We start from the raw sequence: 14,041 nt of genomic DNA, 5'->3' as shown, positions 1-14,041 counted from the left end.
CAGTCTGTGCTGCGGCACAGAGAACATTCTCCCAAATAAAAATAATTGAAAAAAAAAAAAACCATTTAGAAGGTGCAGGAAACACCAGCGGTTCAGAGAACATTTCTGCTTTTAAATAATTCATGTATTCTGTGGTTGTAGTAAATCAATTATTAAAATGACTCATGTGGTTGCTTTCGTTATTAATTAGAGTGTGTTATCTCATAAATCAATAGTTGTCACTTATGAATAGAAAAAATTAATTTACTCACTTATAATAAGAAGGTTAATTGTTAAACTCAAAGCCTAATTTATGGGAAATGCTGATTTTTAAGCTTTGGTGCTCACATAGTTCACATGCATCACAAGTCTTTTGGATAAAAAACTGAGTTCATCAATTATGCAATGTCTTCATGATTAAAAGACATTAAGTGCCAAAGGATTAATGATTAACCATTCTCTTCATTGAAAGTTATAACTTATAATACACTTTTAAATAACTAACATTGACCATCTAATATTTTTTTATATGTATAAGATAATTTTTTCTTTTTATAATGATACAAAGATGATTTAGTCTAACCCAATTAGCATTTCCTTTCTTTTTTTCTTTTAAAGGTGTCAAAAAATGTTTCCATTTGACTAATCAAATACATAACCTAATCATAATCTACGAAAGGAAAATGAAATTTGACATCAGCTTTGCAAAAAATTCTTTAGCTATACAAAGGGGTGCAAATGGATTCGAATAAAATATAACATTGTCCTTATTTGAACTTGATTACCTTTTGAAATATTTGGATATTTTTCAGGAATTGGCTTTCCAAATACAAATTATTCTAAACGTATACAACTATTCATTTATATCTCTTGGGGAGACGGGAGAGTGGATTCATGAGTCCGGAGAGAACGGCACTATAGTTTCACTGTTTGCTTTGAGAGGTAGAGAATTAGAGAAGACAACTTAAAAAAGATGAGAAGGTGAAGGGGTGAATCCACTTTTCCACTAAGGTTGGTATTGAAGGGTCATATATTTCACAAAAAAGAAAAAAATCACAAGCGTTAGCGATGCATTGGATGGCACTCATCTAACGTCGATAAAACCCAATTGAATGTCAAACAAAGGGTAAAACATCTTAGTGACAATTCCTGACAAACCCTAACTTAGAATATACTCTAGCCGACGTTCAATAAACAAAAATTGATGTTGACAAAGGAATTTCCAAATCTAAATCTGACAACCAATAAAATGGAATACACACACACACACATCAGTGCCATGCTTGTCGTGCCATGGCCCAGCCCAGCCAAGAGAGTATAGTGAGTTTTCCTTTCATGGAACACTACCATTGTAGTTTTCATTAGATTATATAAACCTTACTCCACTCTCTTTCAAAACCAATGTGACAATAAAGATTTCTCACATCTTTGCTTTGTTAGAAGCAACGTCGGATAAGTCTTAGATTCAACCTTTGTATAAGACAAAACATGATAAGAATTTTTAGGGAAAAGGCTATTTAAAAGGGTTGTCTTGGCCTTAATTAGGCATACAGTGTGCTTTCTCACATTTATTATATTATTGTTGGGGTGCTATTCTTTATGCTGCAGCGTAGACTGCACTCAGGCACATGCCACCCTGCCCCCTGCACAAGCCACCCATGTGCCTGGGCACAGCCTGCGCTGCGGCACAGAACATTCTCCCATTTTTGTTTTAAGGGCTCATGTTCTCTGTGCCGCAGCGCAGGCTGCGTCCAGACACATGGGTCTGCCACTCAGGGGGTAGGGTGACCATTGCACCCACTCCCATGTGTCTGGGCACAGCCTGCGCCCCCAACATAGAGAACATTCTCCCTTATTTTAAATAGAGAGAAACAATGATTTAAAAAATAATGTGTGAGGATGTACTGTATAGAAAACCCTCTCCCAACTTTTTAAAATTGATATTTTAAAACTTCTTTTTATACCATCATTTAATACAACAGTGTCTCCTATATTTAAGAGATTTCCAGTACTTCGACTGTCCATTAATGGCATAAATCGTATTGCTCCAACATGAAAAATAGTGGCACCAGAGACGCCTTTACCATATTCATAGCAAGAGGCTGTAGAAGTCAATAATTGTTTGAACACTTTTAAAGAAAGTATGAAAAGAAGATGCTAAATATATCAGTTCCAAGTATTGGATTAATCAAGAGAGGGAATAAATATTGAGAAAATATCAGTAACCATGTTTGGAAGTAAATATCTGATTAATTTGCTTTTAGCTCATGAACAGTTTTTCCTCAATTTATTAAATGCTTTGTGTGGGGATTCTCCCACTCATCCACCCATGGTTCAAGTAGAATCGTTATCCTCTCTTGTTACTACACGGTGCAGTGCTGCATCCTGCGGTGTTGCAGAGGCCGTGGCACAGTGGGCCCCACATGGCCTCTGCAGCCACCGCACGATGCAAAACTGCACCGTGCAGTAACAGGATAGGATAAAAGCGCGATTCAAGTAGGTATAGAACTATAGTCTGTCCAGTGGCCTGAACTTTGGGAACAACCCTCAAGTAAGAGCAATTTGGATCCTCTCGATCCTCTATTGCCGAGCTGCTCGGTAGGATCCTACTGTCAAGACACAGCAAGGCGGTAAATGATCGCCTTACCTCCACTCAGGCAAGGGTAAGGCGATCGTTTGCCGCCTTGTTGTATCTTGGCAGTAGGGTCCGAGTTGAGGCAAGATATTATTAAGCCCTGTTCACGGATTTGGTTTAGAAGATCAATCAATGTAGATGGATCCACTCTAGCATGTTTTTATTTTAGTTTATTGGCATATGGGGATGGAAGAATTTAAGACCCCTCTCTTAACGAACTTAACTCCTCTCAGGTTCGTAGGTTCCTCTCATAGGGGACCAGAAATGACGACCTCAGCCCCTGCCCGAACACACTACCCAGGTGGGGTGAGGTTATCATTTCCGCCCTCCCTATGAGAGGAACCTATGAACCTGACCGGGCAGAGAACCTGAGAGGAGAAAAATTCCTCTCCTCTTAACAGTCTTGATTCTTGCATTTTTAGAAAAGATTAAAAAAAAAAAGGGGGGGGGGGGGGGGAGGGGGGAGGGGGAAAGGGAGAGAAAGAGATGCTCTTGTCCAATGGACCCAGCATCCCATATAAAGAAAAAGCATATGCCTATGTATCTGCAAAAAGATGGAATGGAAAGGAATCTCACAGTACCACTTGAGATTGAGGTTTTTTGTCCTCAAATTGGAGTGATATAACTGTATAAGCACTACTAGATCTTTCATTCCCTTCCATCAATCCATTTCCATCCCAACACAAGTGCCAAGTGGGGTGGGGGTGGGGTTGTCAAGTCCAAAAAAACAATGGTTCTCACGTGAGAGAACTTCTCATTAAAATCATAATCTATGATTTAAATGCGCCCTCACCTCCAACAAAACAAGATAGAGACATAAAATCATGCAAACCACTTAAAACACCATAATTATTGCCATAGGTCTCAGTTTATTATCGTAAGTCTTAGGTTTTTTTTTTTTGGGAAAGTAATTTTCTATCTGGGAGTGTGGCCTACACCATCACTCTCATGAGTCTATCTCTCTCCTCCTTAAAATAAGGGGACAGAGGTATCTATTCATATGGGGAGGGGAGAGATAGATTCATGGGAGTGAACAGAGAACTTTCTCCCTTTTTTTTTTTAACCAAAAAAAAAAAAAAGAGATTTTCTACAAGGGTAGTGTAAGAAAAAATCCACATAGAACAACCAATGAGAGGTTGGAAAATGACATCATGTATATGGGTCTACATGACCCACATGGTTAGAATAGAGAAAAGAAATGTCACAGTGGATCTCAGTGTTTATAAGGTGAGAAGGGTATAAAGGAATTGTATAAGGGTAGTGTAACAATCTTTTTTCCTATGCGAAGTCAAAGTAAATGGAAGTAATAGCATTATGAACCAAACCATTCAGAACCAAATTATCACAATCATTTATTTTTATAACTCAATCTTTTTTTTTCATATTATTTTTCAAAGCTATTATAGTAGGATAATTGATGATAAGAAGATAATATAAATTAATAATTTTAAATACCTAAATTAAATCATAAATAAATAAAAAATAGAAATAAAGGATGATGTTGCACAAATAATTAAAGCAAGATGGATGGAGTGAAGAAGTACGACTTGATTAATATATTCTTTTCAAACTCAAAAGAAAATTTTATTGGATAGTAGGCGTTAAATAAACAACAAATACACAAACTTAAGGTAACTAAAATGAAGATGATGATATAGATAAATAGTTAAAGGGATTTTCTTATCGACACCCCTCAAACTGTCAAATAATTTATAACCTTACTTTGTTGCCTTTTTAATACAACACAATTTTTTTCAGTAACAGCAAATACTATCATTTTACACGTGTACTAAAAAAATATGTATGACAATAACATTTTTTTATGATGACATAATGATAATCAAAACCCTTTTATATCCTTAATTGAGAGAACTTTTGGAAATAAGACAAGTGACAATAAAAAGAAGGTGCCAAATTTTAAATGCACTCATAGAGGAGTCATTTAGACATTCTCATAGTTAAATTAAAAAAAGATACAATAAAGAATGAACCAAATATAACTAATTGGGAGTACCTCGTATGCCTAAAGTGACTTTAAGAGAGATGGTGAATTTAAACATGCATAGCTTAGAATTAATAACAAATTTGACTTCGAATATAATTGATTGAAGGAAAAATATAAAAAATATCCATATGGACGATTCCATTGAAGTAGGATTGTGATCTTAATGTTAAACTGAGCTTAAATATTTTTCTGTCTACTCACTCTTTGGGACTAAGTTTCCCCCCACCTGTAGAGGAGGGTTCACCCACTTTCCTATCTTAGGATTGACAAACCCCTCCTAGCATTTTTATATGTTCCAAAATACCCTCTCCCGGCCCCGCGATGAGTGGAGGGAAACTGTGTCCCACCCTTTAATCTTTAACTGGAACAAACGATACATGAATGGATTGTATGCAACATCACAACCTAACGTAACGCAAAATGAATAAAGAAAGCAATGGTTCAAAAGAAAATATGAATAAAAGTTGGGAGGAGAGAGAAGAAAGAGAGCGACTGAGAGAAAGTTAAATTACTCAACTTTTTCCCTAACTTTTTATTCGCAGGGAGAGGTGAACTGGTGAAGTGGAGAACTGAAGGAATGACGTAAGAGTCCAAAAGCCAGAAAGTTGAACGGAACGTGTTTGCTTTTTTTCCTCTGTGAGTGGATTTTCACTAGTCCACGTCCATCAATCCATCAACTCCATCACCTTCGCTGAGTCGCTTCCCTCCTTTCTTTTTCTTTGTTTTTCTCCTCTCACTTGCTTTGCCTTATCTTCTTTATTGGACTTTTCAGTGAATCTAGAACAAAAGAAAAACACGAATAAAATAAGGGTAAATGCAAATGATATGATGTTTCTGAAATTAAATAATCAAAACAGATAAACAGAAGAAACTTCACTTCTTCTTTTTATTAAAAATTCGTATTCATTGTCACAATCTATTCAGTAATCGTGCCAGAACACCTTCTCTTATCCGCGTTAATTCGATTCGTAAATCCTATTAGGTCCATGAAAATGAATTTTAATGAATGGTTTTGGTTTCAGGAAGAGTCCTCACATATCTTATCCATGCCGAATTTGGTTTGATTTCGGGAATCAGATTTCAAATCTTTGAATTTAAAGTCGGCTTTTTAAATTTTGTAAAGAATGCAAACAGATATGATAGGCTTTGATCCGATTCGCAGCATCCGCTAGTCGATCTTTCTGCTTCAAATTTATTCAAATTTAGTTGAAAGTTGAAGAGTTTGAGACCTTAATTAAAGGTGCCATGGATCTTCTTCGATTCAAAAAGCCTACAATCTACTACGATTCCGGAACCAGAGATGCGAGTCCCTTTAAAAGGCTTTTAAGACCTTGTCCCTTGAGCCCTAGTCGTATAGGGAATACTGAAAAAAAAAAGACTAAAAAGGTCGTTCGGAGACGGAAACCGGTTAAACCGGCCCGCTTCTTTAAAAGTTCACTTCCTAAACCAGAAGAAACTTACGTCTGAACTTGAAGGTGGCAGTTGAACCATTGGATTTCATCGTGGTGGGTCCCACTGCGTCAGAACATATCCAAAGACCTCCACAATCCAGCGGAGCCGAGTTCGGCTCCTCACCTGCGAGCCCAACGCCCAACGCCCAAGGAGTCCAGTGAGGCAGCAAACTTCGTTGGGCTAATGCAAAGATATGGATCCAATGGATAATGCAATGTGTCACAATTAGAGATGTAAACGGATCGGATTCGGTTTGGATAATGTTATATTTGTATCTGCATCTGATTAGTTTTTGGAGGGATTTAGATAGTACTAAATAGATACGGATCGAATATTTTATCCGTTTACATGTAAACATAGCATTTCAGATAGCTATAGCCTATCTGTATCCGCATCCGTTTAGCTTTCGGACGGATTTGAATAGTACTAAACACAGACACAGATACGGAAACAGATTTCGGCTATTCATTTACACCCCTGGTCACGATTGTTACCTATTATATCAAGGTGATTGACTCCATTATTGGTAATGTAACCTGCAACGAGGGCTTAACCAAGGTTGTACTCTAAGCCCATACCTAGGGACCTTTATCCACTGCAGTTACAACAGTGCTACTGTGCACATCATGCGGTGCAGCAATGTCCATGTGTGCACAGTAGGATCCGTTGTGCACACATGGTCGTTGCTACGCCACACAATGCGCACAGCAATAGATACAAATTCCATACCTAGTCATCATCTATCAGGGATTCGGGTAGCCGTATAGCCTTGTCCTGCTGCCTAATCAAAGCATATATGAAAAAATCAAATTAAAGGGGTTTGTACCAGTAGATCGGGTCCTTGCTTTACCCAAAAAAATGTTTGCATCATTGAGAATAAGAAAGATTGATTCTTTTCAATTTATTCTGTATGACTGCTAAGCGGGTTTCAGGCCAAGCTTTAACTTTTAAAAAATCTGGTGTTCTGTTTAGTCCAAATGTCCCTCCCAATTTGAAAACCAGTATTATTGGTATTTTAGACCTCAATATGTCTAATTATTAAGAATGTTAAAATCAAACCAAAACCGTTTATTGGAACTAAATTGAATCATTCACACTGAAAACATAAAAACCGTTTAAGAAAATATTTAATTTTTATTTTAAAATTGAGATCATTTAGTTAATTAAATTAAATCGAATCAAATCATTTAAACCAAAACAAATATTAGTAATATGTAATAAGAGCAATTAACAATTAGTTTGTAATAATAAATAATTAGTAAAGCGAAGAATAGGTTAGGGCGTTGGGGGGTAAATTGTGGTCTCCAAATCTAACCTTTGGATCTGAAATATCCATGTGGTGCCATTCTAGATGTGCACCGGATTATGTGACCTTGAAGGAATAAAAATCTTGCTTTTACAAAAAATTAATCCTTATTTCCAGGGTTGTATCAGTATTTGTGGCTATAGGTCAACACCGATACATGCAAACTAAAAAATACACCACTTTTTATCGATGCCATCCCATCATCATCACCACCACCACCACCACCAGCACCAGCACCAGCACCAGCACCAGCAGTGATATTGATACATATTGGCCGAAATGATGTCAATACCTTCATTCATGTTTCTTTCTTATATAATATTTGGAAGAGGGTTCTCTGAGCAAATAGGATGACATTTTATAATTTTTTTTATATTAATGTTTAAGAAAAGTAGTGGACAACTTTTTCTCAAATTTTAATTATTATTTTTTAAAAAATTAATAAAATAATTCAATATGAGGAGGAGTAGTAGACGCTCTCACAGCCTTTTCCCAATATTTTTATATTTGAAAACAAAATCGCAAGTGATATCGACCAAGAACTTTTGGTAAGCATTTATATCAAATCCATGAGGTGGCAATGGAAAAGGCACTGAGTTGTCATTCTTTAGGCAGGAAAATAAATAAATATTTAAAGTTTCGCCAACCCCTTTCTCATGAGTATCTATCTAAAAAATATATTTTATTTTTCTTGAAAATTTGATGCCATGTGTTGCTTCTACAATCAAGAAGGATAAAATTTGGTTCCTCTTGTTTGTCGTAATAGCAGCACAGTGTGATTAAAATTAGGGGTTTAAATAAATAGTTGAAATTCGTTTTCGTATTCGTGTATATATTCGTTTAGTACTATTTGGATCCATCTGAAAATCAAATAGATGTGAATATGGATAGGCTATAGATATCCAAAAAATTATATTTACATGTAAACGGATAAAATATCTGATCCATATTCGTATTCATATCTGTTTAGCACTATTCGAATCCGTTTGAAATCTAATCGAATGCGAATACAAATATAATATTATTCAAATCGAATCTGATCCATTTACAGCCCTAATTAAACCAAGCCAACGAGTTGGAGAATTGTGGTCACGCAATAGAATAATTTAGAACAATCGAGAATCTTCGGGAGCAGGGATGGCAGCCCTAGACCCTAGACCCCTGATGGAAGACGGCTCTTACTATTATATTCTGATGGATGGCTACAACGTTTGGTTTTTTGGCCGCCCCTACCCCCCACCCCAAAATAATACCAAAGATCATACTCCCCACCTGTTTCTTCAAGTTCTTATTTTTAAAACGGAAAAAAAAGGGGTGGACTGCAGAGTAAGATTAAAAGCAACCAAGCATACGGAATTGGATTTGGATCAGCCCATCGATTTCTATTTGAATTGGAATCGATTGAGACCTTGGAATAAAAATTTAAGAAGATTTCTGGGAGTTAAAGAATTTTTTTTGGAATCTTTTATTCAATAAATTTAGGGATCTTGTTATAAAAGGTAAGTCATTGATTTTATTCTTCTTCAAGTAGGGTATTTTTAGGGGATTATTCTCCTCTCAGGTTTCATTCCCGGTCAGATTCTCAGGTTCTTCTAATAGAGGGGGCAGAAATGATGATCTCACCCCTGCTCGTACACACTGCCCGAGTGGGGTGAGGTCATCATTTCTGCCTCCCCTATGAGAGGAACCTGTGAACCTTACCGATCAAGGAACCTGAGAAGAGAAAAATTCATTTTTAGGTGTTACTATGCCTAGTGAAATTTAATGCTTCACTATTTGTCACTTGATAGTACATGAGTTAGTTCATGTGATAAAGGATCCCACAAAATATACATCTCAATGACCAAATTTTAATTAGTCCAAAATAAACAGTGAAAATTGCTCAAAAATCTGATTAAAAGTTTTAGTAAAGTTACCAAAATGTCATCAAATGAAGATGAATAAAAACATGGGGGTGGTATTTCCACCATTTAGGAGGGGCAGAGCGGTCATTTCGCCTATCCCCATATGTTTGGATGCAACCTATGTTAGAACATTCAAGTAAGGGTTTTGTCCAACCCGAATCCGTCCCCATACAGATCTCTAAAATACGATTGAATCAAAACAAACAGGGAAAGCAAAGTGTACCTAGCACCCACGTATGCTGGTGAAGAACAGATAAGAACGCCTCCATAAGCAGCATCGATCTGTCAGAGAATGAATGCAATCCGCAATGGAGATTTTCTGCTGCCTCCTAAACTCTTCCACAACTCCCTTTCTTGTAGAGAAAAGAGAAAAGAGAATAGTGACTGCAGAGACCCCTCATCAGTTGTATTTATAATACTCCCTAAAATCCTAACCCACTTCCATAATGGGCCAGACCGGGCCGGTCCATCTCAATAAAATAGTAATAATCACGTCAGTCATTGTATTTCTTGATCCCCATCAATGATCGATCTTATAATTAATTAAACCCACACTCGTCGCATCTTTGAAAAAATCCTAACAACCTATGCCCCCGACAAAAAACATTTTTCCATAATAATAATAAAGATCAAACTATTACCAAAAAAAGATCAAAAATGGATAATACATGACTCAAAAGAAGTTTGTGGGAATCAAGTAATTTGAATAGAACAAATCATCCAGTCTGATTCATCAAACCATGAGAGTGACAGTTCCCCCACCTCAACCTCCCCCTCCAATGATCCAAGCACCTACTCAATTGTGGCAGCTCTTTAATGGTTATTATTTACAAGTTATTAATGACCAGAATTGAAGTAGTACTGGTCACTCTAGAAGAAGAATTAGAGTATGACTCATGCATGGACAATGAAACTTGTGGTGGTGAACTTGGAGAGATACTGAGAGGAAGTTTCCTAATTTTGGAGAAGATTTGATCCTTCACAACGTTGCATGAGAGAATGAGTAATCTTGTGCTTAATTTGACTTGTCATTTTCAGTTAATTTAATTGAGTCTTATACCTTCCAACTTCCAAGTAATTTGAGCCAGTTGGCTGTTCAAATCTCAGCCAATCCTTCTTCCACGTCATCTATGATCGATCTTCCACTTGTCCTTTTGCTAACCTTAATTTATACAAGATATTATTTCTCTACTCATTACTGCATTTAATAGTCTTGGTTAAGATGTCTATATCATCATAATCTACTTCCCTTTCGTTTTCACCTATTAATTCTATTAACCTTCAAAATCTCTGCATTTTAGGTAGGTGGGTTATAAGGACTCATTGACCTTATACAATTTGAAAATTTGAATGTAGGTTTCCATAACAAACACTCTTTCACTCAACCTACATCGATCAAGGTTTGAAAAAAATGGCCAAATCTTCTCTGTGCCGGGGCGCAGGTTGCGCCCAAACACATGGGGGTTGGTGAAATGATCATCTTGTCCCCTTGAATGGCAGACCCATGTGTCTAGGCGCAGACTGCACATAGAACATCAGTCTAAAAAATATATATATAATTGGATATATTGATTCTAATTGAAATCAGTCGAAGTCTATCTAGAATTGATCAAAATCGATCAAAAACCTAGAAATTTGAATAAGAAGAAGCAAAGATCTCCACATATGTGGGAATTTTTATAATTTTCTATTCAAAATACTTTTAGATCTTACTAAAAGAAGTAAGTTAAATGAGTTTTCTTCCCTATCACTATGCCTAGTGAAATATAATACTTCACTATTTGCCACATGATAGTACATGGAAAATGGGAAGTGACTAACATTACAAAAGATTCAATTTTTTATTTTATATTCATCTCCATTAATGGTATTCTGTAAAACTTTGAATTAGAGTTTGAGCCAACGTGGCGATAGGCTTTGCTTCTACAATTGGCTTCCCACCTGTTGGAAACACCGAGCAAGAGATCAATTATCACCCAAAGCACAATGTTCCGTTCATATAGCATTTGCAAATTTTCCTACATACTTTGGACTAAAATTTGATCATTGAGATGTATGTGAGATCTTCTATCACAGGAACTAACAACTTATGCATAGTCAAGTGGTAAATAGTGAATTGTTACCCCAAAAAAAAATAAAATGGTAAATAGTGAATCGTTATACTTCACTAGGCATAATGACGCCTAGAACAGCCCAAGTTTAATTGATATTATGCTATTTTATTGATTAAAAGAATAGAAATGGAAAACAAAAAAATGAAAATTCAACAACATTCATGGGGAAATAATCCTCTCCAATTCCCTAAAATGGTGTAGTGTGGCAGGTCGGGGTGGAGATGTCGACACATGGCAGCTCAGACATCCAACAGTGTCAAACTCAACAAAAATGGAAGTCAATGAACTCGGACCGTTGGATGTCTGACCTACCACATGTCAAAATCTCCACCCAAACTACCACACTGCATAGTTTTAGGGAATTGGAGAGGATTAAAATCCCATTCATGGTTGATTCAAAAGAGGATTGCAGGCAAGACCGGCCGATTCCAATGTAACTTAAAATCTATCATGTTTAACAGAGGACTAATAGAGCAAAGAAACCAAGTCTGATTTATCCTGCAAAACCCTAATTACTAAAGAATAATTTTTACTATCCATAATAATTGTAACATTTGTTGTTTTCTTCTTATTTATGATTATTTCTTTAGACACACGAATGTCAAAATAATACAGCTTTTGTCTGGATTTAAGCCAGAAATCTAGCTAGGCGACTTTATTATCTATAAACCTAGAGAATGACTAAGCTTCCAGGAAAGTTAGGTACTGCCTACATTTTGGCTTATCAATTCCTTGGCTCTGTGGAGAAGAATTTGCTTTCACTACCAACTGGGAAGTATTGGATGGTTCAAATGTTAACATCCCTTAAATACATGGAGGGGCACGGCAACCAATGGAGTGTGCATGAAAGCATCAACATGGATGGGATTTTCATCTTTAATGGGGTGAGATGGTCATTTTGCGAGGACCTGTGTTTGAGCACAAGAGCCACACTCTATGACTGGCTCCTTTTCAAGTTTTCATGTGAGTGTATATATTTCTTGAAGGTGGACTTAGGAGGACTTTTTGAATCTCTTTTTAGGGATAGGGGTTTCCATGCCGTTGAAGTGGGGAGCATTTCTCACGTTACACCAATGTGGTGTGGGAACACGGTTTAAGGTAACGGTATCATATCAATCATATAAGCTGATACATATCGGTATTGTTGGTAGTCAATGCTGATACGATAATGATATCATAGCGATAGTATCGGTACAAGGGAGGATAAAATGGTCTAAAAAACTTAAGGCATCTGTATTTGAGGAAGAAAATGATCTGATCAAGCTTGATATGGTCGATTGTATTGGTATCAGTATTAGCAAAGTCCATACCGATACTGATATCTAAGACCTTGACAGGGAACAATTTCTTAAGAGACCCACATGATTGGGGAGGAAATAAAATATTGTGAGAGGGCACGGGGATATATATATGGGAGAATGTTCTCTGTGCCACAGCAGCCTGCGGCCAGGCACATGGGTAGCCTGTGCAGGCGCCCACCCCCATGTGTCGAAATCAGCCATGATCGGCCTCCAATTCCAATTCGATTCTGATTCAATTGGACAAAAAACATTTGGAATCGCCAACTCAAGGTGTGCTTGAGTTGAGTTTTCTTGTAAATGATAGACTGAACACAAGTTCACATATAAGAACAGTATTTTTTTTAGTTATGGAAGAGGGTATTGTATGAGCAAGTGGTACAAGGGGAGCACACCAAAGAGATGCAACAAAATGATATCGTACATAAGAGGGCAGTGAGGTCTTTTGTCTGAGAAGGAGAGAGATAGACACAGAAGTGCAAGTGCTAGCATACCATGCCCCGGCTGCTCAGAGAACCTTTTCCCTTAAGTTATAGCTCACTCACAAACTATTACTAAGTAGGAGTGCAAATAGGCCAGGTTTTAATATCCCCAGGCCCAACTTGCAATAACCAAGCCTAAGCCCAGGCCTGGTCCACCCAGCCCTGCCAGGTTTGGCTCTGTTTTTTGTCATTAGCATGATATTTTTCACACAAAATAAATAATTGTTACCCTGAACATGTTATATATATTAATATATAAAAAGTAAATTATGATACTTAATCTATGGTCCTTCTCTAGTCTCTTGCATACATAATATATAAGGCAAGGCCAGGTTGGGCTCAAACAAATACATTAGCCCAGGCCCAGCCCAATGTGACCCCAGGCCTGAAAATCCCCAACCCTAACCCAGCCTGCGGGCTGAAAACCTCAACCCAAGCCCTGAAATATCTGGACGACTTCGAGTTATCTTCTTTCTTTTTTACAATGTGCATAGATACTACAACTTGTCCCCTACCCTCGTATAGCTTCTGCATACCTGGCTCTACACATGAATAAACAACATAGGGAGAATAACAAAAGACTTGGGCTTTAATACCATCTAGGAAGTACCTCGTTATCCTCCTAAAGTATATGAAGGCACCAAAGACCTGAACAAACTAATGTGTGATTATAATTCTATAACTTCCAACATCTCAAGTCCTTTGGCAAATTTTGTTTCTAGCTTCAAGACACTGAGGAATTTCAACAGTAAAAATCAAATAACAGAAAATTTTCATCTCAAAATATAAGACAATCTCATCATTATAAATTCTTTAGAAAAATGCAAGGTTATGAAACTTTACATTTTTCTCCAAGAGAAGAGTAT

Source organism: Telopea speciosissima, chromosome 3 (assembly GCF_018873765.1).
Source record: "Telopea speciosissima isolate NSW1024214 ecotype Mountain lineage chromosome 3, Tspe_v1, whole genome shotgun sequence".
NCBI lineage: Eukaryota > Viridiplantae > Streptophyta > Magnoliopsida > Proteales > Proteaceae > Telopea > Telopea speciosissima.
The sequence above is the reverse complement of the archived record's forward strand: the minus strand, read 5'-3'. Positions refer to the sequence as shown.